Source organism: Drosophila ficusphila, unplaced genomic scaffold (assembly GCF_018152265.1).
Source record: "Drosophila ficusphila isolate 14025-0441.05 unplaced genomic scaffold, ASM1815226v1 contig_470, whole genome shotgun sequence".
NCBI lineage: Eukaryota > Metazoa > Arthropoda > Insecta > Diptera > Drosophilidae > Drosophila > Drosophila ficusphila.
Genome location: NW_025064389.1, coordinates 2997647 through 3025577, shown reverse-complemented (window position 1 = coordinate 3025577; position 27931 = coordinate 2997647).

The window sequence follows — 27931 nt, the reverse complement described above, 5'->3', positions numbered from 1 at the left end:
GTCTTCCCAAAACGATTTGTTCACTGTGCCCGTGGGGTAAATTACAAAAGGGAGGAGTTTCGCATTATCAAGACTACGCAAGGAAAATCAATAGCAACGGGTTAATATTTTTACTTGCTTTATTTAATTTTATTAGTATCTTTACTGCACCGATTACAGTGCGTTCCTCTAACCTGTATTCGGGATTCCACGTGTTTCCTCCAAAACGAGCCCGCTTGGCGTTTTCCGGCGCACGTTCGTTCGCAACTTTGTTCTCTAACCGACTGCCCAGATCTTACTTCCCCTATGTGCCCGCATACCTTTTTCCCCTTCATCCACCCTAAGCTTATCTGGCATCTCTTTGGGCTTTCTAGTATTTTTACCCAGGATCGATACCGTGGCCGGGGTTGATGACCCAGCTTAATATTCTAGCTCCAAGTAAGCTTAACTTTAACAAAATTAATATGTATTTGGCCTCTTGCCGTCGACTTCAGGGTTTTCTCTTAAATTTATAAAACGTCCTTATAACTAACAAAAACAAAACAACATTTCATAATCTCTTTCTCCTAAAACTAAAGATAACAATTTTTTTTTTTTTTTTTTAATCTTTATTTATTGAATCTTCTCTTGAAGAGACTTACAATAAGAATTCAGATCTTAACCTATACTATGTATTATTAATGTATATTATTTATTATTATTTATTTGTTATATTATGATTATTAATTGGTCGACAGCCCTCAATTGGGCAGGAGTGGGCGGTCGTTGCGCTGTAGACGAGAGTGGCTCCTGAGCCGCCTGAGCTGCCTGGCTAGTTGGTTTGGATGTATTGATAATCTATTTTCGTATTTCAAAACTTTACTATCAATTTCTTCTTTGGCGGGTTTTATATCCAGGTCCCTATGGATGTTTGCGTTGCAAATATACCAGGGGGCCCCCGTTATTGTTCGCAGTATCTTCGACTACACACGTTGGATGATTTCTGTTGCTGCTGCTTGCGTTCCCCCAAAGTTCAGACCCGTACGTCCAGGTTGGCTTTAGACATGAGTTATATAGTAGAACTTTGTATACCAGCGGAAGAGGTTAGCGAGGGTTGATGAGCCAGTGGAAACTATTGGCCTTGAGTTTTAGGGAGGTCTTCTTCGCTTCAATGTGCCTTCTCCAGGTAAGCCGCCTGTCTAAGTGGATGCCCAGGTAGGTGACTTCGTTGACTTGGGGGATTTGTTTGTTGTTTAGGCACAGTGGTGGGCAGGTTTCCCGATTAAGTGTAAACGTAATGTGCTTACACTTTTGATCGTTGACTTGTATGCGTCAATCTGCAAACCATTTTTCCACGTCGGTCAGATGGTTTTTTAAGTGAGCTGTTGCTGTTTTTGGATATTTTGAGCGTCTGATTATAGCTGTGTCATCAGCAAAGGTGGATAGAATTGTTTGACTGCTTGTAGGAATATCAGCCGTGTACAGGACATACAAGATCGGTCCGAGCACACTTCCTTGGGGTACTCCAGCCTTGATTTTGTGGTTTTCAGAGAATAAATTTTTGCATCTTACAGTAAAAACTCTATCTTTGAGGTAAGATTCAAGCAACTTATGGGTGCTTTGTGGCAAGACGGTCTTGATTTTGTAAACTAGACCTTTCATCAAAATGATGAAAACGGCCGACCCAGCCACATCCAAATTACAGAAGGCGATGCAGGAGACCCTGTCTGATAAGGCAGAGGTTAAAGAATTGAAGGAGCTAGTCCAAGTCGAGATTAGGGACATTGCGGAGTTTTCGTCAAAGGATGACATTATTCAGGCAGTTTTCACCAATTACGAAGGCGACATTCCACCAGCGGCCATTCCTTCCCTAAGGAAGGCATACGGGGGCACATTAATAGCCAGGATGAGCATCCCGCCCGTTCTTGCGGAGAAGATCCTAGCAGAAGGAAAAATCCGCATCGACTGGGCGCACTGTAGGGTCCGAAAGTCCGTTGAGCCAAAGCGATGCTATAAATGCCTCGCATTTGGTCACATGGCCTTGCACTGCCGTAGCAAGGTCGATTTGTCCAAAGCGTGCTTTAACTGCGGTGGGCTCGATCACGAGGCCAAAAGCTGCAGCAAAGAGGCACGCTGCCTACTATGCGCAAAAACCCAGGGCGCAAACTGCAAGCACCACACGCTTAGCAGAAGCTGTCCAGCTTATCAGCAGGCTCTCAAAGCAAAGGGGAAATGAAAATTCTCCAATTGAATTTGAACCATTGCAGAGCGGCCCAGGACTTGCTTGCACAAACGGTGCGAGCCCTAAGAATAGACCTGGCCATCTTGAGCGAGCCATACGCAAGTAAGCACGATGGGATTTGGTTTCAAAACTCCCAAGGTGGTGCAGCAATTTGGAGCTGCAGCCCGAGACCACTGCAGATCCAATGCCGGCATTCAGGCAGAGGTTTTGTCAGGGCGAAGGTGGGTAGCCTTACCATCTATTCGTGCTACATTGCACCCAGTGTCGACTCGCAGACATTTGGCAGCATTGTTGACGACATTCTGGAGGACGCCAGAGGACGACACCCCATCATCATTGCCGGCGATTTCAACGCCTGGGCAACGGAGTGGGGCAGTCGCCTCACAAACCATAGAGGCCACATATTGTTGGACGCTATTGCCCGGTCAGGCCTCACTCTGGCTAACACAGGGTCAGCCAACACATTAGAGAAGGCGGGAATGGGTTCAGTGATCGACATCACGTTTATGAGCCCAACCTTAACCAGGACGTCAGCATGGCAAGTCTCAGAGATATATACCGGAAGCGACCACCGGGCCATCACCATGGCGATTTAAACGCAAAAACATCAATGCGTCCACTGGGTTCCGAGATTCTACCCTCGACCCGCAAGCCTTGATCTTAATGGCGGAAGATCTCGTGTATGACGAGCGTAAGAACGCCAATGAAAACGCTGTATGCATAAAAAAAGCAACTTGGTCAGCATGCGCAGCTTCCATGCAAAGGAGACGCGCTGGCGGTAATGGTTGTCCCCCGGTGTATTGGTGGACCGATGCCATAGCGGAGGCGCGCAGGAAGTGCCACCAGGCACGAAGGCAATACATGCGCTCTCGAGGTAGGCCGGACTTCGCCTCACTCCAACGCCTCTACAAATCCTTGCGGTCGGCTCTTAAAAGGAGATCTCCGCGAGCAAGAAACAATGCTTCGCAAAATTATGCGATGACGCAGACACACGTCCCTGGGGTACAGCGTACAAGCTGGTAATGGGGAAGTTGGCGGCTTTCAGCCAGCCAACCCCAACATGTCCTGAGCAACTCAGCAACATAGTGGCGCACCTCTTCCCGCCGAGTGTTGCACTGCAGCCACAGCAAGAGCCCTCCCCGCTTCAAAGTGAGAATTTTCCCACGTTCACAAATGCTGCGGAAGTCTTGGCTGAAGTTAGGAGAATCAAAGTCGAAAAGGCCCCTGGCCCAGATATGATTCCTAACAAGGCATTAAAGATCATAATGACGGAGAGTTTAGAGATCTTCGTCAAGCTCTTCAATGCCTGTTTCGCACAGAGAACGTTCCCTGAAGCCTGGAAAATGCAGAGACTGGTACTATTACCCAAGGGCAGTCAAAATGACAACCTTGCGGCCTATAGACCACTATGCATGCTTGACACTGTGGCAAAGGTATATGAGAGGCTCATCTGCAACCGCATCGAAGTTGCACTGTCCGAGGGTCCGGGCTTATCCCACAATCAATTTGGTTTTAGGAAGAAGCGCTCCACAGTGGACGCGATCGGGCTGGTACATAAACTGGCCTCTGAGGCAATCCAGGGAGCACGTTGGCGAGGCGGTAGCAAAAAATACTGCCTTGTGACTACCCTGGACGTAAAGAACGCATTTAATACTGCCAACTGGGTGCGGATACTCTCAGCCCTGAGACGTTTACAGGTCCCCAGCTATCTGGTGGACATAGTCTCAGAGTATCTTAGCAACAGACAGCTTCTATATGATACTGAGGAGGGCCGTCGAAGCTATGCAGTTTCAGCAGGAGTTCCCCAGGGCTCGGTGCTGGGCCCTACCCTCTGGAACTGCATGTACGATGGAATACTGAACCTACAGCTCCCTGAAGGAGCTACGATCGTTGGCTTCGCAGACGATATTGCTGTCGTCGCAGTAGCGAAGCACCTAAATGAAGCCGAAGCAGTAACTAATGCGTCTATCGAGCAAGCTTCCCACTGGCTATGTGCTAATGGCCTGAAGCTCGCCGAGCACAAGACGGAAGCCGTCTTGATCAGCAGCAGGAAGGCAGTAGAAACCGCCCAAATAATAGTGGGTAGGACAATTATACGGTCCAAGCCCTTCATTAGGTATCTTGGCGTAATGCTGGACCACCGGCTTACGTACAAATTCCATTTAGAGGTGACGGGCAACAAAGCGGCCAAAGTTGCCACGTCTTTAGCTAGAATGTTAGGGAATGTTAACGGGCCAAAACAGCAGAGCAGGCGCCTTCTGGCAAATGTGGTGAAATCCACAATCATGTATGCGGCACCGATCTGGGCTCCGGCCATGACCTCGCCCACATATAGTCGCTCATGCAGGGCGGCATACAGACGCGCCGCACTCCGAGTTATATGTGGCTTTCGGACCATTTCCGAGGAAAGCGCGTTATTGCTAGCCGCCACGACGCCCCTAGACCTGCTCGCAAAGCAGGCGCAGGAGCTGGCCGGCGAATTTGCATCGATCGAGGAGAGTAGAGCCCGCGTGGTCTCAGCGTGGCAAAACCGGTGGAGTGGAAGCACAAAGGGAAGGTGGACGTACAAGCTACTGCCAGATGTGAAGCGTTGGGTTGAAAGAAAGCACGGACAGGTTGACTTCTACATGACGCAACTGTTGACAGGACATGGGTGCTTTAAATCCTATCTTCATAGGTTTGGGCACGAGACGGACCCGTTCTGCACACAGTGTACTGGGGCAATCGAAGACGCAGAACATGTTTTCTTTTTATGTCCGAAATTTGAAGCTATAAGGCATGAGCTCAGCCTAGCAATTGGGAAGCCGTTCACGGTCTCTGACCTGATGGATACGCTACTGGGCTCACAAAACAATTGGGATGCCGTCAGCAAAATGACAGTCTTTGTCATGAAATCCATGCGTCGCGCTGAACGTCAGCGCAACCGTCGTCTAACCTAGTTTAATTACTAGTTGCGGCTTTTCAGGCCATCTCCCCCCTCGCGAAGTAATACCCAAGGTTAACCCCTGCGGTTGTACCGTGAGAAGGGAAACGGAGAGTAGGTTCAGGGTTTTACTGGGTGAAAGACCCAGACTTCGGCTCTTCAAGCTTTACCACCTACTATAAAAAAAAAAAAATTCCTTGCACAACTCTGTACAGGGCGCAGGTTGGACTCTTCGATCCACCTCGCAAGACAGTTTGTCTTCTTTAGTAGTCTTTACGCCACCTTGTTGTCACTCTAGCTAGTCTCAGTGTTCCTGCTCGGGCGCCACTTGTAAGGGAGTTTTCTAGCCGGGATATGAATCTCAGTCGTATTCCGGGGTCCTTTACAAGAAAATTTGTAAGTCACTGAAACACTGAGCTAGAGAGGTCTGTTCATTCGATGAACAGAGTTTTTTTGGACTGTCTTGGAGGGGTTCTTCAGACCCAAAAATTCCACGGGCTGGACCTTCGGGCGAGGCCGCAGTCGATCGGGAGACTTTGCGCTGAAAAAGAGACTCTCGTCTAGCGGAGGCGGAAAATTCCACCGGCTGGACCTTCGGGCGAGGCCGCAGCCGACAGAACAATTCGGGGCTCAGAAAATCACTCAAGCGCGTTAAGGGGGATCTGCCGCCCTTCTTCCGACCTGCCTAGGGAGGATTGGCCTTCCCAAAACGATTTGTTCACTAGGGGAGAACCGCCGCCCCTTTCCCGACCTGCCTAGGGAGGATCAGCCGTCCCGAAAACGATTGCCCTACAGGGAGGATCCGCCTTCCCTTTTCGCGGCCTACTCGGGGAGGATCGTCCGTCCCAAAATGAGTTATGCACTAGGGAAGATCGGTCTTCCCAAAACGATTTGTTCACTGTGCCCGTGGGGTAAATTACAAAAGGGAGGAGTTTCGCATTATCAAGACTACGCAAGGAAAATCAATGGCAACGGGTTAATATTTTTACTTGCTTTATTTAATTTTATTAGTATCTTTACTGCACCGATTACAGTGCGTTCCTCTAACCTGTATTCGGGATTCCACGTGTTTCCTCCAAAACGAGCCCGCTTGGCGTTTTCCGGCGCACGTTCGTTCGCAACTTTGTTCTCTAACCGACTGCCCAGATCTTACTTCCCCTATGTGCCCGCATACCTTTTTCCCCTTCATCCACCCTAAGCTTATCTGGCATCTCTTTGGGCTTTCTAGTATTTTTACCCAGGATCGATACCGTGGCCGGGGTTGATGACCCAGCTTAATATTCTAGCTCCAAGTAAGCTTAACTTTAACAAAATTAATATGTATTTGGCCTCTTGCCGTCGACTTCAGGGTTTTCTCTTAAATTTATAAAACGTCCTTATAACTAACAAAAACAAAACAACATTTCATAATCTCTTTCTCCTAAAACTAAAGATAACAATTTTTTTTTTTTTTTTTTTAATCTTTATTTATTGAATCTTCTCTTGAAGAGACTTACAATAAGAATTCAGATCTTAACCTATACTATGTATTATTAATGTATATTATTTATTATTATTTATTTGTTATATTATGATTATTAATTGGTCGACAGCCCTCAATTGGGCAGGAGTGGGCGGTCGTTGCGCTGTAGACGAGAGTGGCTCCTGAGCCGCCTGAGCTGCCTGGCTAGTTGGTTTGGATGTATTGATAATCTATTTTCGTATTTCAAAACTTTACTATCAATTTCTTCTTTGGCGGGTTTTATATCCAGGTCCCTATGGATGTTTGCGTTGCAAATATACCAGGGGGCCCCGTTATTGTTCGCAGTATCTTCGACTACACACGTTGGATGATTTCTGTTGCTGCTGCTTGCGTTCCCCCAAAGTTCAGACCCGTACGTCCAGGTTGGCTTTAGACATGAGTTATATAGTAGAACTTTGTATACCAGCGGAAGAGGTTAGCGAGGGTTGATGAGCCAGTGGAAACTATTGGCCTTGAGTTTTAGGGAGGTCTTCTTCGCTTCAATGTGCCTTCTCCAGGTAAGCCGCCTGTCTAAGTGGATGCCCAGGTAGGTGACTTCGTTGACTTGGGGGATTTGTTTGTTGTTTAGGCACAGTGGTGGGCAGGTTTCCCGATTAAGTGTAAACGTAATGTGCTTACACTTTTGATCGTTGACTTGTATGCGTCAATCTGCAAACCATTTTTCCACGTCGGTCAGATGGTTTTTTAAGTGAGCTGCTGCTGTTTTTGGATATTTTGAGCGTCTGATTATAGCTGTGTCATCAGCAAAGGTGGATAGAATTGTTTGACTGCTTGTAGGAATATCAGCCGTGTACAGGACATACAAGATCGGTCCGAGCACACTTCCTTGGGGTACTCCAGCCTTGATTTTGTGGTTTTCAGAGAATAAATTTTTGCATCTTACAGTAAAAACTCTATCTTTGAGGTAAGATTCAAGCAACTTATGGGTGCTTTGTGGCAAGACGGTCTTGATTTTGTAAACTAGACCTTCAATCCAAACGCGATCGAAGGCTTGAGATACGTCCAGGAATATGGCACTGCAGTATTCCCTGTATTGAAAAGCTGCGCGTATTTCAGCTGTTATGCGATTTACCTGTTCGATAGTTCCGTGCTTTTTCCTAAAGCCGAACTGATAAAGGGGAATCGCTCTGTTGTTTTGGAGGTGTGTTCTTAGATGGCAAGAAAGCAGCTTTTCAAATAGCTTTGATAAGCACGGAAGGAGGCTAATGAACCTGTATGATGAAGGTTGGGATTTGTCCTTGCCTGGTTTCGGTATCATTGTAATAACGGACTTTTCCATTGCAGAGGAAAATAGCCCCATTTGAGAATTGAGTTCAATATGGTGTTGATTAATTTAACTGCACATGCTGGCAGTTCAATTATCATTTTAGGCGAAATTAAATCATGGCCGGGGGCTTTTTTTGGGTTCATCTGTTCTGCAATGGCTTTTGTGACTGTACTTCTTTCAAGAATGATTGTGGAGGAAGGCTCTGCTGGTGGGATGTTTGGCAGAGTAAATTGATTCGCCGGCGGATGAGGTTGGAAGACGTTTTGTAAGTTTTTTTTTTTTTTTTAAAGCTTTGCTCTGTTTATTGAATCTTCTCCTTACGAGACTAACAATAAGTGTATCAAATCTTATACTATAACCTAACTATCAGTCATATAGACTGGAACAGTAAAAATGGCCCTGACAAATTATGGCTGGGTTGGAAGGTCGTTACGTTGCAGGCGGGTTCTTCTGGAAACCCGAGTCAGATCCCTTGCAAGAGGATTTGGGTGTGCTGAGAGTTTTTCCTTGTATGACGCTTTTTGCTTTTCTATTTCATCTTTTACTGCGAGAATGCCAAGGTCCCTATGGATGTTTTCGTTTCGAATATACCAAGGTGCCCCAGTAATAGTTCTCAGGATCTTTGCTTGAGCGCGCTGTATGATGTCTATGTTAGTTTTGCTCGCGTTTCCCCAGAGCTGGGAGCCATACGTCCAGATTGGTTTAAGAGTGGAGTTGTAGAGCAGTACCTTGTAGTCCAGACACATGGGCGATCGGGCGTTTATAATCCAGTGAAGGCTGCTGGCTTTTAGTTTTAAATGTAGTTTCTTGCATTCGATGTGCCTACGCCATGTTAGATGTCTGTCGAGGTGGACGCCGAGATACGTTACTTCGTTGACTTGGGGGATCATTGTGCTATTCAAGTGAATCGGAGGGCATGTTTGTCTGTTGAGAGTAAACGTTACGTGCTTACACTTCTGTTCGTTTATTTTGATACGCCAGTCGGATAGCCACTTCTCTACTACCGTGAGGTAATTGGCTAATTGGGATGTTGCACGGACTGGGCTACTGGAGCGGCTGAGGATCGCAGTATCGTCAGCGAAGGTGGATGTTAGTAGTCCCTCGCTCGTGGGAATATCCGCTGTGTAGAGGACGAATAGAGTTGGTCCAAGTGCGCTTCCTTGTGGGACTCCAGCTTCGATTTTATAGTTTTCGGATGTTGTTGTGTTGCACCTCACTGCGAAGACTCTGTTGTAGAGATACGACTCGAGTAATTTGTGAGTGTACCCGGGAAAGTGTGTTTTGATTTTATGCATAAGACCGGTGAGCCAGACGCGGTCGAATGCTTGGGATACGTCGAGGAATATCGCGCTGCAGTATTCTCTATGTTCGAAGGCTGTGCGAATCTCTGATGTTATTCTGTTTACTTGCTCGATAGTTCCATGTTTTTCTCTGAAGCCAAATTGATGGGCTGGGATAATGTTATGAGCTCCCATATATGGTAAAATGCGTGTTAGAAGGCATTTTTCGAACAGTTTCGACAGGCATGATAAAAGACTTATTGGTCTGTATGAGGACGGAATCGTGTGATCTTTTCCGGCCTTTGGTATCATTATAATTATTGACTTTTTCCATTTTTTTGGATAGTAGCCAAGACTTATGATCCCATTGAAGAGTTTACAGATGACCTCAATAGCACAGTTTGGAAGTTCAATTATCATTTTTGGAGTTATTTGGTCACCGCCGGGAGCCTTTTTCGGTTTTAGCCTCCGGATGACTTTGGTGATCTCATTCGGTCGAAACGATGGTATTGTGGATTCGCTTTCAGTTTGGATTTGCGGTAGAACGAAAGAACTTGCGGCGGGGTTCGGTTTTGTAAGTGAGAGGCGAAGATGTTGGCCTTTTCCTCGTCACTACGCGCCCATACACCTGTTGGTGATCGAATTGGAAAATCGGGCTCTATAGGTGGTTGAATGTTTGGGTGCGCTCTCCAGAGTGGAAATTTGTTGCTAGTGAGGGAGAGCTTTGCTATATACGCACGTTGAGCCTGGTTCTTCTCAGTTATTAAGGCTTTAGATAGCTTCCGACAGGCTTCTTAAAACTGTGTTTTGTGGGGATCGGTGTGTCTGCCAGTTTCGGCGAAGTCTACGCTTTTCTTGAAGGAGCGATTGGATCTGCATGTTTGTACGCATAGTATTTGGGAGGGATGTAGCTTAAGGGTCAGGTGTGGAGTGTTTGGCAGCTGAGGACATTACATCTGCTATGTGCTTAAGTGAGTTTTCAATGTCAGCTTCACACGAGATATTGGGTTCGATTTCAATGTGAGAGCTGATATATTTTTTATACTTTAGCCAGTTTGTTGTATTGGAAGTCAGAAATTGTGGTCGCTTTACAAGCTGTGGGTGTTCAAATAGACAGAGAAGAACAGGGGAATGATCAGATGACAGTTCCGCCAGTGTTTCAACGCGTGTCAGCCTGGGCGGCAGTATGTGGGCCTACCCGGTGAAACAAAATCTAGCTTATTACTAGGTTTGATAATAGCATTGTATAGTTGTCGTCCTTTGGGGTTAATAAGGCGAGAGCCCCAGTAGTGGTGTTTTTGCATTATAGTCACCGGAAGCTATAAAGCAGTTAGTTAGTGAGTTGTAGAAGCCCAAAAATTCACTCTCTGGAATATTGAATCGTGGGGGACAATACACAGCTGATAGTGTGAGTGGACCGCTGGTTATATTGATACGTATGGATGTGGCCTGCAAGTAGTTAGTAGCGAATGCGTCCTGAGGATGATGCTTTATGCGCTGTTTGACGAGAATGCCGGTGCCTCCATGCGCTTTGCCATCTAGATGGTTGGTCGCGTGAAATACATAGCCGGTGGGATAAACATAGTTTTTATTGGTTAGATGAGTTTCCGAGAGAACCATGATATCGATATCATGGCTGTTTAGAAACTGAAGGAGTTCGTATTTGTGTTGGGAAACGCCGTTGGCGTTCCAAAAGCATATTTTTAAGGATTCATTTAGATTGTTTAATCAAAAGCTCCAAAAGAAGATTTTGGTTTCCCGTTAGGTCTTGCAGGGTACTTTGTATCGATAGCATAATTTTTGTAAGCGTAGCTAATGTATGTTCAAGTCTGCTGTTTGCTTGTGGGGGGAAGCTGGTTTTGCTGAGTAGTGGGTTGAGTTGTTCGATGGGTATTTTGCTCTGGCTGCGAGTCATCTTTTCGGTTTGGTATGGGCTGGAGAGAATGCACAACTTCAGGCTGAGTATAACTTGCTGGCGATGCTCCAGAGTATCGAAGAGTTCTGGCAAAGGAGACTCCGGGTGTTGTTACTGATGGCGCGAAGTAGTTTGGTTGAGCAACATGTTGAACGGTAGTTGGTTTGCTGCGCCTCTGAGTCAGACGTGTCTTGAGTTCTTTATAGATAGGGCAGCCCCTATAGTTGGCTGTGTGGTTTCCACCACAGTTGCTACATTTCCTCGTTGCAGGGTCTTCTCTGTTTCTTTGGCATGCATCTATGCAGTGCAGATCCTTACAGGCGACGCAGACTGATCGCAAGGTGCAGTAGCTCCTTGTATGCCGAAACTCCTGACAGTTAGTACACTGTACCGGGGCGTTTCGCTTGTGAGGCTCCTCTACGGTAATTCTTCGATGGAGAATATATTGCAACTTGTAAATAGGGTGGACTGCATTTTTCTTAAGAGGTGCAGTCTCTGGCGCTAGTTCAATCTTAAATAGCGGCCTGTTGATTATATTGGTTACATGTTTAACGTCAAAACCTTGTTCTTTTAGTCCCTCGGCTATGTAAGCTACTGGGACGGTTGATTCTATTCCTTTTACTACAACTTGTAGTCCTTTGCTACTTTTGAGCTGGTAGGTGTAGTAATTTACCGGCACATGGTCGAGGAAATTCGTTACAGTGCGGTAGTTGCTTTCATTTTTTATTTGGAGTTTGGTTTCTGATATATTTCCTCTTTTTAGGTTGGTAATATAGAAGTTATTTGGCCCGATTTTTTGTTTAATTTTGTTAATAAGCTCCGAGCAATTGTGTTCCCTAATGTAGATAGGAAGTGGCTTTACATTTTTGGTGGGTTGAGGCGGTTGACCCTCATCTTCTCCAAGGTCACCAAGTATAGCAAATCTATTTTCAGAAGTTGCCTTGTTGTTGTTGCCTGAGGTTTTCGATACTTTCGGCAGGTTTGCATTAGTTTTTTGTGGGCTAAGCTTTCTTTTTATTTGAACATACCGATCGATCCCGGTCTGTACAAGCGTAGTTTGTGGGAGAGAGGCAGCAAAGACACATTTCACTTGCGATGATAATATCGGCCACAGATTTGCCACCGACGTTGAAGTTGTTGTTGTCGACGTCGAAACAATAGTAGTAAGAGCGGGCTCCGTGCTGGTAAGCGCAAGAGCTGACGTAGTCAGTGCAATGAGTGGTGAGAGTGGAGATGGGCATTGGGAGCTCCACGACTGGGTCATGGCAGCGCTGCTTGAGCTTAGGAGTGCAGGTGACAGAGAGCAATGACATTGCTTTTGTTGTTGCGAGTTCGTTACTTACTGTCTCCGAAACAATTGCTACATAAGCATTATTCCGGACAGAAGACAGTCGGCGTTCATCTTGCTTTTGTTTTTGTTGCACTCGACTTTGACTCATGGGTTTGCCAGTTGCACTTAACATTGATTTGCCCGCAGGCATTGTATTTAATTTGAAACTAGTTGTTTTCTTCACTTTGATCTGTTAGAAAACAAAGAAAGGGAGCTAATATAGTTTGGCATTGCGCCAGCGTCTTTTCGCTACTATTTTCAGTTTTTTTATTTCACTTAATTATCAATTAGCGATCAAAAACACGTCTGCACGGGGCAAAACTAGAACTGATACTCTATACAATAATAAGTTTGAGGATCGTTGCCAGTCCTATTGGTGCGTTTCACCGCTGGTTGTGACGGTCTGGCCATCCGGCCACATCGTCACATATTTTACCTACGTTTTCGAAGTTGCTGAACAAGCCTCCGTCGTCAGAATTTTCATTCGACTAAAGAAATGCAATACAGGTACAGCTTAAGAAAAAAAAAAACGAAAATCAGGTAACACAAAGTACACAAAGTAAAGATGGAAATTTCGATTTCAGATATTGAAACGCTAGACGAATTGTTTTATCAAACCAAGTAAACCGACCAGTGGCCGAAAGGAAACGTTCTATGTACCTAGATTTTGTCAACTCGTTTGGGCAAACATTTTATCGACATTTTGATATATACGTGATACAAGCGCGGCAACATTTTTAATATAATATTTAAATCTTCATGTTTAGAGTAATCACAGAGTATGTGGAACTGTCATAACATATACGACGGTTTTACATATTTGCACTGAAATATAATATTCTATAACCAACAAAAAAAAGTGTTTTGTGTTACCTGATTTTCGTTTTTTTTCTTAAAACTGCAACTATATTGAATTTCTTTATGCAAAACGAACGTTAAAATTGAATAATTATTCGTAGTGCGATATATGGGGATGTTCGTAATAGAATGATCTACGGCACCAGAAAAGAAAAGACAATTTTTTTACATTTCTTGGCCCACGGTACCGTTATACAGGTAACCGTTATAACTCTATCGGATAAAAATTTTAGCTAATACTTGTTAGAAAGTCAGAGTCATTTTTCGAAAAATGGGAAAAAATTAAAAACTGCATCTACTGCAAAATTTCTACAACTAACTAACCCTTTTTTTGATGTTTTTTGTAGTATTTCGTCACCCCCAACCCAAAAAAAATACCCTATCCCCTGTGCAAAATCTTTGTGAAATCATAGATTATTGAATCCTTTACAAAAATGGTTGAGGGTCTATGCTCCCGGGTGGAGTGAAAGAATGTAAATTGTTAAAAAACCTTGAATCGAGGAAAAAATTGCATTAAAATCCGTCAACTTTATCATAAAGCTGCCATAGGAAAAATCGAGAATCTTTAAAGAAATAACTGAAATAAAATTTTCAGCATCAGACATGCATGATTTTTGGAATATAGAGTTTTCTAACGACTCTTGAATTACGAATTAAATTTCATCAAAATCGGACAACTATATCATATAGTTGCCATATGAACAATAGTCGAAAATACGGAAAATTAATAGAATGTTTTTCTTTATTATTAAAAAAAGTATTTTATATGAGTTTTTAAACAAAATTAATAAATCCATTGCCTACATTTTCCGGAGCAAAAAACTTTATACATTTGACGACAAGCAATAACTTATTGTCTAATATCGCTTTGATTGTTTACATCGTAGAAGTGCAACTGTAGTGTGTGCGTTGTCATCATTACTCAAATTTACATTTGACATTTTTGATTGTTTGTTTGATTGTTTGCTGAACTGTTGCCTTAGTTAAAGTTTTCCCGTTGATCACCAACCCGGAGCCAACATAGTGGTTGCGAACCAACTTAACCAGATGTGGCGTATCCGAGAACACGAATATTTTCAAATGTTCTGCCGCTGGATGGCTAAACCACGTCTTGGCTAAAGAAAAAAATGAATTTGAATTTCTCTCTTGTATTATTTTTATATGAAACTTACTCTCCGATAAGCCAAGTTCTGTCCATAATCTTTGGTTGCCAGGGCCCAAATCAGAAACAATAGCTACTACCGCATATCCTTTTTTATGCAGTTTAGTGATAATAGAATTTAGAGTATCCGCGTTCATTCTAGTATTAAAATCGAAAAAAACCGGCTGTTGCCACGATTTTTTAAGGCCACGAACCATAGCCAGTTGAACATAATTGCTCGGCTCGTATACAACATCCGCTGTGCTGTCATACTCATAAGCTTCAGCCACCTTCATTTCATCGAAGGACAAAACACAGAGTTTATCGACTTCTGTCATTTCTGCGTTTTCCATGAGGTCTATTACGATATCAAGGGTACCTTCATTAATCTTAACATCTGCCAACCATCTATATAATGTTGCCCGACTAGGCAAAGGGGATCCTTTTCTATATAGATGGTTGTAGGCACGCGGTCCTGCGGCATGAAGACAGATAGCAGCAGACATGTCTGTTGGATTAAATAAGGCCCTCTTTCCTCCATTCTTCAGTATTTGAATTTGGGTCTCTTTAAAAATGTTGGCAAGAGATTTGTCTAATTCCTTATACTCCTCAAGTTGACGCCGTAAATGACTGATTTCTTTTTCCATCAAACGAATCTTTTTCTTCTGTTTTTCGTTCTCCAAAAATAGTGCACGATCTATATCTTTGTCCCTGAATTTCAAATATTTATTTTTAGCATATAAGTTAACACGCGCAAAAAGAATTCGGAAAAATTGCCAAATTGCAGACCGGATCCGACGGCCAACACGCGCAAGGGCGAAACTGCTGATCTTGCATTCCCAGGGCAGTTGCCCGAGGCTCAGTCCCATCACGCCGGCAGCGAGTGATCGCCGCTAGCTGGATACGGAATGCTGACACCGCACTTAGGCGGCTGCGCTGCAGCGCAAGTAAGGGCTTCATGGTGTGACCGGGATAGACCTTCAGTTTAGTTTTAAACAGAACTCCGCAGCTATAGCTGGCGATCAATATTATAATTAACAAACCCATTGTATGAATTAGAATATCTTTGGCTTGAAAAAGCCTAAGTGAAATAAAGAATTACTTTGGAATCTAAATAAACAACACGATTTAATAACTGTCGCCCAACAGGAATAATTTTCAAAAATCCACCAAAAATTAAATGTGAAAAAAAAGTGAAAAAGTGGAATCAATTGAAAAACTGGAACCCAATAAAATTAAATCAAATTCCAAAAAGTGGAACGAATATTACAAAAGTGCAAGTGTTTATGTGAACGCAAATAAAACAGAACGCGCAACAAAGTTTGACGAAAAAAACAAAATATTTGCAAGTTTATAGCCAAGAGAAGAACGAAAGGGAGCTGCAGGGAAACACCTCGCCCCCTCCGCGGGAATAATAGTGAACAAAAGGGAGCTGTAGGGAAACCCCTCGCCCCCCTCCGTGGGAGTAACTGAGCAACAGGGAGCTGTAGGGAAATCCCTCGCCCCCCTCCGTGGGAGTAACTGAGCAACAGGGAGCTGTAGGAAACCCCTCGCCCCCCTCCGTGGGAGTAACTGAGCAACAGGGAGCTGTAGGGAAATCCCTCGCCCCCTCCGCGGGAATAATTGTGCAAAAGGGAGCTGTAGGGAAACCCCTCGCCCCATCCGTGGGATCTACAGCAACAGCAGCAGAATCCAGCAACAATTATAAGAATATTTAAGAAAATGTAAGTAGGCTATTTGTCCGAATTATTTTATTAAATAAAAACTCAAATATAAACGGTTCGCTAAATCTGTGAAATAAAACGATTGAACTTAAATAACACTTACCGTGTCGTCTCGTATTTTAAAAAAATACACCGGGAGAATTGGTTCAAATTTTTTTACCAAATATTAAATATTTTGAAACCAAAATTTTTTGTGTAAATTTTTTTTTTTTGGAAAAAGCCAAAATCAATAAATTCATTGAAAGAAATAATATAAAAAATACACAAGATAATATTTTAAAACTTAAAAACAGTTATGAATAGTAAATGAAACTTTATATTTCGTAAACAACGTTTTTAATGACATTTGATATTATTTCTCCCCGCTAATTTAATCAATAATATAAAAAGAACAACTCTTGATCAATTTTTATGATGACCATATATTTTTACCAATGTTAACACATGTCTGATACAGACGAGGAAATTTTAGAAGAATATAGGAAGCTCTTAGAAACCAAAATAAAAAAGCATACAACGAAAGAAAATCAGGATTTTAACGAAGAGGGTAGTCACGCGTCGACCAGTGGGAACACGGGTAAGGTACTTATCCGGAAGAGTGCCTTCGATACAGAAAATCTTGAAACTAGTAGACAGCACAGACAGGCAGAAATGCAGCCAGAACAATTGGCAAATATGGAGGCCGCAATAAATCAGGCACTTCAAACACAGCAGGCGCAATTTGACGAAAAATTAGCCGCAATTATGGGAGAACTAAATTTACTAAGAAAAACTCCGAAAATTCAAACATTCCAAGAGATTCAAATAGAACCTGAAAAACAATGTAATGAGCCACTGGACATTATCAAGTCCGTCCCAGAATTCGACGGGAAACAAGAAAATTATGTTTCCTGGAGACAAGCTGCTATCGCAGCGTACAAGGTATTTGAGCCCTATGAAGGCAGCAGTCGCTTTTACCAAGCGGTCGCAATCCTCAGAAATAAAGTAAGGGGACCGGCAGCCGCCGTGTTAGCTTCATTTAATACGGTGTTAAATTTTCATGCCATATTGGCACGTTTAGACTTTACGTATGCCGACAAAACTCCGACACACGTAATACAACAGGAATTAAGCCTGTCCAGACAGGGCGACCTGCCCTTACTCAAATATTATGATGAAGTAGAACGGAAGCTAACGCTTCTGACAAACAAAACAATAATGACTCACGACGCCGCCGCGGCCTCTGTTCTAAACACACAATTTAGGAGCGACGCTTTACACGCGTTTATATCAGGTTTAAAAAAATCATTAAAGGTAGCTGTTTTTCCAGCGCAACCACCTGATTTACCATCGGCATTAGCATTAGCTCAAGAAGCCGAATCGAGTAATGAAAGGAGTATTTTTGCGGCCACTTTCGCTCGACATAACGACGAAAAGACTTATAGGCCAACTAACCAAAACAACCAGCGACAGGCTGGTTGGAAAAATTCACAATACCAAGAGCAAAATCAAAATTCGGGGGCGATCAAAAAGAACCCTCATTTCATAAGACCTCAAAGAGGAGGCAATAATCAAACTGGTTCGTCCCGACAAAAAATACACACTAATGGGGGAAATAATCAGGGAACAGAACCTATGGAGGTGGACGTCACCACATCTCGATTCAGGCAACCCACGACATGGCAAAAGGGACAGTCAGCACGAACACAACAAAAAATAAACTTCATGCCAGAAGAAGAATCTGGTGTAGAAGATTATGAGTCCGTTGCTCAGGCGTCCGCCACAGAAATACAGGATGATCTAGATGCAGATGAGTCTTGTAATTTTTTAGGGTAAAGTCCCTGCTTCCATACGTCACACGTAGGCTAGCAGGAAGAGAAATAAAATTGTTAATTGACACAGGCACCTCGAAGAATTTCATCTCTCCACTCCCGGGGCTCAAAGGCATCGTGGCAGTGGATACCCCATTCGACGTAAAATCAATCCATGGCATTACTAAGATAAATAAAAAATGCCTGATTTCAGTATTCAAGGCTAAAACTCCTTTTTTTATCCTTAGCGCTCTTAAAGACTTTGACGGTATTATCGGGCTCGATTTACTTAAACAAGTGAATGCGAAACTCGATTTTACTGGAAATGTTCTACACACCAACAATGGAACTGAGAAAATTCAGTTTACAAGAGTTGAGAATGTAAATTTCATTAAAATCAATGATGATGACGTGCCCCCCGCAGTAAAAACTGCTTTTGATAAAATTATAATAAAAAACCATAAAGCCTTCGCCGATCCAGACGAGGCGCTACCCTTCAACATTAACACGGTAGCTACGATAAAAACGGATGGGGAGCCGGTATATTCCAGATCATACCCGCACCCCATGGGTGTAACCGAGTTCGTTAACGCAGAGGTTAAACAACTTCTAGCGGACGGCGTAATAAGGCCATCCAAATCTCCTTATAACAACCCAACCTGGGTTGTAGATAAAAAAGGAATTGACCAAAACGGGCTTAAAAAAAAGCGATTGGTTATCGACTTTAGGAAGTTGAACCAAAAAACAGTGGACGATAGATACCCTATCCCTATGATTTCGACAATACTGTCAAATATGGGAGAGTCCAAATTTTTTACCACTCTTGACCTCAAGTCAGGTTTCCACCAGATAGAACTGGCAGAGAAAGACCGAGAAAAAACGGCTTTTTCAATAAATAACGGCAAATACGAATTCTGTAGACTGCCTTTCGGACTCAAGAATGCTCCAAGTATTTTCCAGAGAGCCATAGATGATGTCTTAAGAGAAGGAATATCTAAGATATGCTACGTTTATGTCGATGATGTTATAATATTCTCCAAAACCAAAGAAGACCATATTAACGATATCAATTGGGTATTACAAAAACTTCTTGAGGCCGGCATGAGAGTATCCCAAGAAAAGTCAAAGTTCTTTAAAAAGAGCGTTGAATATCTGGGATTCATAGTGTCACAAGGGGGGCTGCGGACATCACCTGAAAAAGTGAAGGCTATCAAAGAGTTCCCCCCCCCAAAAACTTTGTTTGAACTTAGATCCTTTTTAGGACTAGCAAGCTACTACAGGTGCTTCATTAAAAACTTCGCGGCAATCGCCAGGCCCCTAACGAGTATCCTTAAAGGCGAAAACGGAAAGACGAGCAAATATCAGTCAAGGAAAATTGAAATCGATCTTAACAAAGAACAAAGTGAAACATTCCACAGACTAAGAGAAATCCTAGCATCAGAAGATGTTTTACTTTCCTATCCAGACTTTAAGAAACCGTTCGATTTAACAACGGACGCGTCAGGCTTTGGTCTAGGGGCGGTACTATCGCAAGATGGACGCCCGATAACAATGATATCACGAACACTACGTGATAACGAAAAAAATTTTGCCACCAACGAGCGAGAACTCCTCGCCATAGTTTGGGCACTTAAAAATCTTCGTAATTATCTGTACGGAGTAAAAGACTTACGGATCTTTACCGATCATCAGCCCCTAACTTTTGCTGTCTCAGACAAAAACCCCAACGCAAAGCTAAAGCGCTGGAAGGGGATCATTGACGACCATGGCGCGAAACTCATTTATAAACCGGGAAAAGAAAATTTTGTAGCAGACGCGCTATCTCGACAGAACATAAACGCCCTAGAGGACGTGCAAGAATCAACTGCAGCCACCGTACATAGCGAACAGTCGCTGACTTACACTATCGACACGACAGATAACCCAGTAAACTGTTTCAGAAATCAAATAATAATTGAGGATGGAAACAGTTTTTCGGTAGACACTTTCATATTGTTTAAGAGCAAAGTAAGGCACATAATTAGGACCCCCGACCGGGAAAATCTGCTGAACGCGCTACAGGATGTGGTAAACGCAGAGGTAGTAAATGCAATACATTGTTCCTTACCAACCTTGGCACTTATCCAACACCGGCTGGTCGAGTCGTTCCCTTCCACTTCGTTCAAGTACACGAAAAGCTTCGTGCAGGACATAACGGACACAACCGAGCAGAGGGAAATCGTTGTGACAGAGCACAACCGGGCTCATAGAGCAGCGCAAGAAAATGTGAAACAAATCCTAAGAGACTACTTTTTCCCAAAAATGCTTCGGTTAGCAACGGAGATAACCTCGAACTGTAAAACTTGTTCAATGGCAAAATACAAACGCCATCCATCTAAACAAGCGGTAGCAGAAACACCTATACCTTCATTTGTGGGAGAAATTTTACACGTTGATATTTTTTCAACAGACGGAACCCTTTTCCTTACATGCGTCGATAAATTTTCGAAATTCGCCACAGTGCAGGCCATCGCATCAAGGGCAATTGTGGACATAAAAGCCCCTTTATTACACATAATAAATTTTTTTCAAAAAACAAAAACCGTATATTGCGATAACGAAAGATCCCTAAACTCCGAAACTATTAAATCAATTCTTCTGAACCATTTCAATATCACCATTTCTAACGCCCCGCCCCTACATAGCACTTCAAATGGCCAAGTAGAAAGGTTTCACAGCACCCTGGCAGAAATAGCTAGATGCCTGAAACTGGAGGGCAAACTAAACGATACTATTGAATTGATCCTTTTGGCAACAAATAAATATAATAATTCCATTCACTCAGTAACTGACAGAAAACCTATAGAAATAGTCCACTCAAAATCCGCAGAATTCGAAAGGGGAATTAGCAGAAAAATTCAGCAGGCCCAAGAAAAGTCCCTTGACCATGTAAACAAGGATAGGATTTATAAAGATTATCAGGTCGGCGAAAAGGTTTTCCTAAAGGCAAATAAGCTATTAGGAAACAAGCTCTCACCGCTCTGTTCGGAAGAGGTTATTGAAGCAGACCTGGGGACCACGGTCCTAATTAAGGGGAGGGTGGTCCATAAAGACAACCTTCGCTAGACTTCCGACCCTTTTTACACATTTTATATTTTCAATATTTTTAATTTTCTAGGATAGGAAAATACATTTTATTTTGGGCACTAATGACTGCTGGAACGGACGCGACAATAAGGCTAAATGACTATACGAACGCGGACTATATCCCGATAGAGGATGGTGACATCGTTGTCTGGGAATCGTACGGATACTTACAGCACGCGACAAACATGACGACCTACGAAGACTACGCTGACCAGACCGAGACTTTGACAAAGACGTTTACAGACGACCACAGAACACCGGTTATAATGACAGACCTTCAACACATTCGCAAGTTAGTAGCTACCCTAAAAATACACCATAGAACCGCTAGGAGTATTAACGTAATTGGAACAGCTCTCAAAGTTATTGCAGGTACGCCTGACTTTAGCGACTGGGAGCAGATAAAAATTAATCAAGAAATTTTAATGAAAACAAACGAGGGTCAAACAGATTTAAATATCAAATTTCAAGAAAGATTAAATGAACTCGCGAACGCGATGAATGAAATTCAAAAATTCGATACAGAAAAGGAAACACACCTCTTAGAAATCATTTTGGCAAAAAATAGAATCGTTATCACAGATTTAGAAAACATTCTTATGGGCTTAACCCTAGCAAAAATAAACATTGTAAGTCCGGCTATCCTGGATAGCACTGACATTGTCGAATTCAAGGACAGACAGCCTAATAATATTAGTCTTGTAGAAATATTAGAAGTATCTAGCATAAGTGTTTTTCAAAATTCGGAAATTCTTCATTTCCTTATTAAATTTCCAACTCCTAAGTTTGTATGTAAGAAGGTAACGGTCTACCCGGTCCAGCACAAAAACAAGATCCTAGACTTTGAGAACGGGAACTTAGTCGCCGAATGCCCAACGCAGAACCTTAACATCGGCTACTGCAAAGTGACTGTAGGCGCCACCTTCTGCAAGGAACTGCAAGACAACACCTGCGCACAGCAAATCGTTTCCGGAGCCACCGCGCACTGTCTCACGCTCCCGGGTCACTTAGAACCGGTTACAATAGTCGATCATGGTACCCTTATCATCAACGACGTTAACGCAACCATCACCGATGATCAGGGCCGAGACCAGAGAATATCGGGAACTTACCTTGTGACGTACTCCGACAAGGTAGCCGTCAATGGAACCTGGTTCATAAACCAGCTGGGAAGCTCGAAAAAGAAACCTGCGGTATCAGCTATGACCGTAGTAAACATCACTGGTCATCATAACCGGCTAAGTCTTCCATTTCTTCATGAGCTTAGCCTGAGGAACCTCCACCACATTGGAACCCTTAACGAGCGGTACTCAGTGAGATCCTTCCTCAACAATTCTCTCATCATACTAGTCGCCATCCTGTTATGCTGCACCATCTGGCTAGGCAAACATTATCTGAAGAACAAATGTCTTACCAGATCAAGGGCTGCCGATGACGTAGAACAGACGGGTCACCGGGACGGCGACCATTTAAAGGAAGGAGAAGTTAACACGCGCAAAAAGAATTCGGAAAAATTGCCAAATTGCAGACCGGATCCGACGGCCAACACGCGCAAGGGCGAAACTGCTGATCTTGCATTCCCAGGGCAGTTGCCCGAGGCTCAGTCCCATCACGCCGGCAGCGAGTGATCGCCGCTAGCTGGATACGGAATGCTGACACCGCACTTAGGCGGCTGCGCTGCAGCGCAAGTAAGGGCTTCATGGTGTGACCGGGATAGACCTTCAGTTTAGTTTTAAACAGAACTCCGCAGCTATAGCTGGCGATCAATATTATAATTAACAAACCCATTGTATGAATTAGAATATCTTTGGCTTGAAAAAGCCTAAGTGAAATAAAGAATTACTTTGGAATCTAAATAAACAACACGATTTAATAACTTATACTTATTTATTTTAACACATTTAACTTACTCTGTTTGCGTGGTTGACTCTGAGAAGCCTAATTTTAAAATTTTTGGTTCTGGCTCACTCTCTTTTTGAGGAACAGCATCATTTAATAGACGTCTTCTCTTGTAAACATCTCTATTTTCTGGTGCCGACTTCCAGTCCGAAGATCTGAAGTGCGTTTTGCAAAGCTTGGACTTTTCGCCAAGTTTGCAGCCAAGAATTTCCTCCCACGATGTCCTCTTTGTTATTCATTTTGGTGCATTTATAAATTTTACGCCATACACGTGCTTCCGACAGAAATTGCAGAACGACATCGTACACAAGGGTTAATAGCCAAAAAAATTCGTCCGCACGCGTGCTCAACCTTCAACAAGCACGAACGCACTGACTAAAAAGCCGAACGATTAGGCAGCCGACGAGACCATGGTACAATTATACAAGGTAGTCCCCTCGGCTTGCCGAAGTCTTTCGGGTTTGGTCCCTTATTTTCAGTGCGTCCCTGTTTGTCAAACTGAAGCACTATGTAGCCGTTTCACTCACACTTACTTGTCAAAGCTCAAATAGGGGACTATGGATTTTGACGAGACTACCTTGTATAATTGTACCATGGTTTAATCGGCTATTTTTTCGAGCATGAGATTTCCGGTCGCTTTTATAAAACTTACTTCTTTTTCTCCTAAACATCCCACCGAAACTACGGAGGAGTTCTTTATTTGCCAGCCATAATAATAATAATAAATGGCTTTAACAACCCTAACGGGTCACAGCCTGATGCATTAGTTCCCTCCACGCGTCCCTGTCCTGGGCGCGTCTACGCCAGTTGGCAATACCAAGTGATGCAATGGGTTGAATCACTTGGTCCTGCCATCGAATCCTTGGTCTTCCCCTCCTACGTTGTCCGCTTACCACCGCTTCAAACACCTTCCGAGCTGGAGCTACCTCTTCCATGCGTACCACATGACCTAGCCAACGGAGTCGCTGGATGTTCATCCTGCTGACTACATCAATGTCATCGTACAGCTCATACAACTCGTGGTTCCATCTGATACGATAGGTATCGCCAACGCAAACAGGACCGAAGATTTTTCGAAGAATTTTTCGCTCGAATACTTCAAGAGCTGCTGCATCTGGTTGTGTTACTGTCCAGGCTTCTGCCCCATATAGAAGCACTGGAAGGATGAGCGTCTTGTAAAGTGTTATTTTCGTTTGTCGAGAGAGAGCTCTGCTTCTGATTTGCCTACCGAGCCCAAAGTAGCACCTATTGGCAAGTGTTATTCTTCTCTTAATCTCCAGGCTGACATTATTGTTTCCAGCCACAGCAGTACCAAGGTATATAAATTCCTTGACGGACTCAAAGCTATAGCTCGCTGCAGTGAGCTGAGAATCGAGACGCCGCGATTCTCTACTAGAACACACCATAAACTTTGTTTTCTCCATATTTACTGCTAAACCTGCTTTAGCCGATTCTTTTTCGATTGCTCCGAAAGCTGCGGTAACATCACGCTTTGTGTGACCAATGATGTCTATATCATCAGCGTATGCAAGCAGTTGGACACACCTGTTCGTCAGTATTGTGCCCATCCGATGCACACCAGCCTTTCTTATAATACTCTCCATCAAGAGATTAAAGAGCATACATGAGAGCGAATCCCCTTGTCTGAGACCTAGCTTAGTATTGAAGGTTTCGGACTGGTCGTGTCCTACCTTGACAGAGCTGTTGGTGTTGCTCAATGTCATTCTGCAAAGTCGCGTCAACTTTGCAGGAATACCAAGCTCAGACATGGCGGCATATAGGAGATCGCGTCGCGGGCTATCGAATGCGGCTTTGTAGTCGACAAAAAGATGATAAGTGTCGATTTGGTTCTCGTGCGACTTCTCCAGGATTTGTCGCAGTGTAAAAATCTGGTCCATGGTGGATTTACCAGGTCGGAAACCGCACTGATAAGGTCCTGTAGTATGCTCACATATCGGGTACACACTGTACCACTTATGTATATCACTGCAACATTGTGGCGTTTGGTTATGGCCAAATATTCCCAGCACTTCAAGTGCAGAGTAATTCGACCCACACAACAATGTTATGAGCATCCTAAATGCTGAGCCGGCATGTCTGCATGCGCGGCCGATCATTCGTTTACAGTGTGAGCATAACACTCTCCCTCTCATGCGCGCCCGCTGCTTTGCGCCGCTCATATACACTTATGCATAAGCGTTGACCGCTGCTAGCGCCGCTCATATACGCTTATGCATAAGCGTTGGCCGCTGCTCTGCAGCGGCACACGTACATTAATATACATGTTTATATACATAAACGTTTGGCCGCGGCGCTGCTCGCGCAGCTATATGAATTGTGAGCCAAGGCCAATATATCTTAAGCAGAGAGCCACATTATGAAGTGGAGCTCCAATCTATAAGGTTTATACGAAAACGTTTTAATAAATATATAATGCAAAATGAACTAACCGCAGTGTTTTACAAATTTAATCAAAAACTATTACAGTCCAATCAGTGCCTCAGCATGTGGTTTCAGTTTTTCACACAATACGCTCGTGAGGACCTTGTATGCGACGGGTAGAAGGCTAATGCCACGGTAATTGGTGCGCTGTGTAGCATCACCCTTCTTCAGGATGGGACAGATCAGACTGAGGTTCCAATCATTGGGCATATTTTCCATGAGCCATATCCTGCAAATGAGTTGGTGCATGCACCCTACCAACACATCGCCACCTGCCTTGAACAATTCAGCTGATAGGCCATCAGCGCCAGGAGCTTTATTGTTCTTTAACCGCTGTATGGCGGCTGCGACTTCAATATGACTCGGGGCCGGTATATCGGTATCATCATCGATCGGGGCTAGTGAATCACTGTCTCCGAGGCTTGGAGCATCGCCAGCCAATAGTGTGGAGAAGTGATTTGCCAGCCATGAACAAGTATTTTTTGAACCATCGGTGACATAGAAAATGTACAACAGAAATGTATTTTCACAAAAAACCTTAAATTTCAACATTAACAGAATGCTCGCATAATATTGTTACCAAAATTACGTAGAAATTGTATAAAATATTATTATCAAAGCTTGTAATTGTTGAAAATATTCCATAATCCGAAAATGCTCTTCTGGCTGTGTTACCATCATTACTATTCCCACTTCCATTTTGTTTGTGAATGCTTATATGTAGACCCATTTTGGTCAACATCATTTCAAGAATTTATTTTTTCCAATACATACAGGCAGGCTCCGGTTTTCACTTTCACATGATTCTCTCGTTTTCGTTTTCAAAAACGAGAATTGGTGCTCCCGTTTTTACTTTCACAAGATTTTTTCGTTTTCAAAAACGGGCAAGTTTTTTTTGTCGAAACGAAAAGTAAATGCTTTTTCTACATCAAATCGGTTCTTAATTGCAAAAGGAAAAAAATAGTAGACTCCTTGGTCTATTAATGTTCATTTCACACCATCAGTAGATCAGTCTAATTCGTATTTGTTTTTTAAATAATTTTTTTCTGACCCCATCATGATTTCATAAATAAAATATTTGCCGTCGGCAACAACAACTTACGTTTTGCTAAGGGGTCGATAAATCTATTGCCAAAAGTTATCGTCAATGCTGCCGTACTTGTAGTGAAACAAAACAACCACTTAAAAATACTTATAAAATGAAATTATGAAATGTCAGACATATTAAAAACACATGTGTTGCATCTAAGAAGTGTTGACTTTCTGAAATCAATCAATTTCTGCTTTCTTTTGGCTTCAAAACAGGCAATTGAAAATATAAATGCAAACAAGTCAGCTGTTTGAACAGTAAGAAACGATGAAAAAATGAAACATTCCAATAACGAAACGATGACAAAAAAATTGTGAAAACCGGAGCACCTAAAACGAAAACGTACGTTTTCGCCCAAAAACGAAAAAAAAAGTGAAAACCGGAATAAATTTGATTTTATCAGCCTGTTTAATGTGCCACTTTTGAATTTTAAGCCTATATTATACGTTCAACACAAATTCTAAAAATCGAATACAGGCATGCAATGGACTTTCACCATATTTTCTAGTCGCATATCTTGGCTTAAAACATTCGGCAAAAAAAATCAGAGGTTTTGAGGAGCTTTGTGGGATTGACACCACATATTGGACAACACTGAGTTGATGACGTACCAGTACCAGCGTCATTTGAGTTTTATATGTAATGAAAACTTCCTTGCCTTCCTTTCTATATAATATATAAAGACCTTTAGACCGGCGACTTGCACATCCTAACATTATTTTTCTCGTAAAATTTTGTTTGTGGTCACAAATAGAGATAGATCTAGGGAAGCAGGCTCTTCTAATTGAAACTTCTGCTTATATCATATAACCTTTGACCTGTAGATCCATCAAAGACTTTCCAAAATTTCTATTTGAGATGGTCTGCAAATTGTTGAAGTGATGAATATGGGGGAAAATTTCGCAGCCGCGAACTTTATTTACATGATGAATGTTGATATACTGCTGTTTAGTAAGTCCATTTTCCAACAAAAATGACAATGCTTCATCAGGGGTAAGTGGAATATTCACCTGAGATTTCAAAGTTCCAGTCGCGTTACCAGTCTGTTGTTCTCTGACACCTTTTAATGCATTAAGCAAATCATCCGCTCTAGTCCTCTTCGCTGAGACAAAAGACGCATGTAATAAGTGATTTGTTGAATCTATTTCTGATGAAAGTTCGTTTGCTAATTTTTTTTTCAAACATATTCTGTCATATTCCTGTTCATAACTTAGTTTTGGCATTTCCATTTTAGATGGAGATGGATCTGTAAGCTGTTGCTCAATGGTTATAATAATTGTCTGCGAAAGCCATGCTGAGTGGTTAACCTTAAATCTAGACAACATTCGATTGGATTTAGGCAAATATTTTTTATGTGTGATATGAATGTGTTAACTTTTCCTCGATTTCGTTAACCTGTAACTTGCTGACTTCATTCACATTTC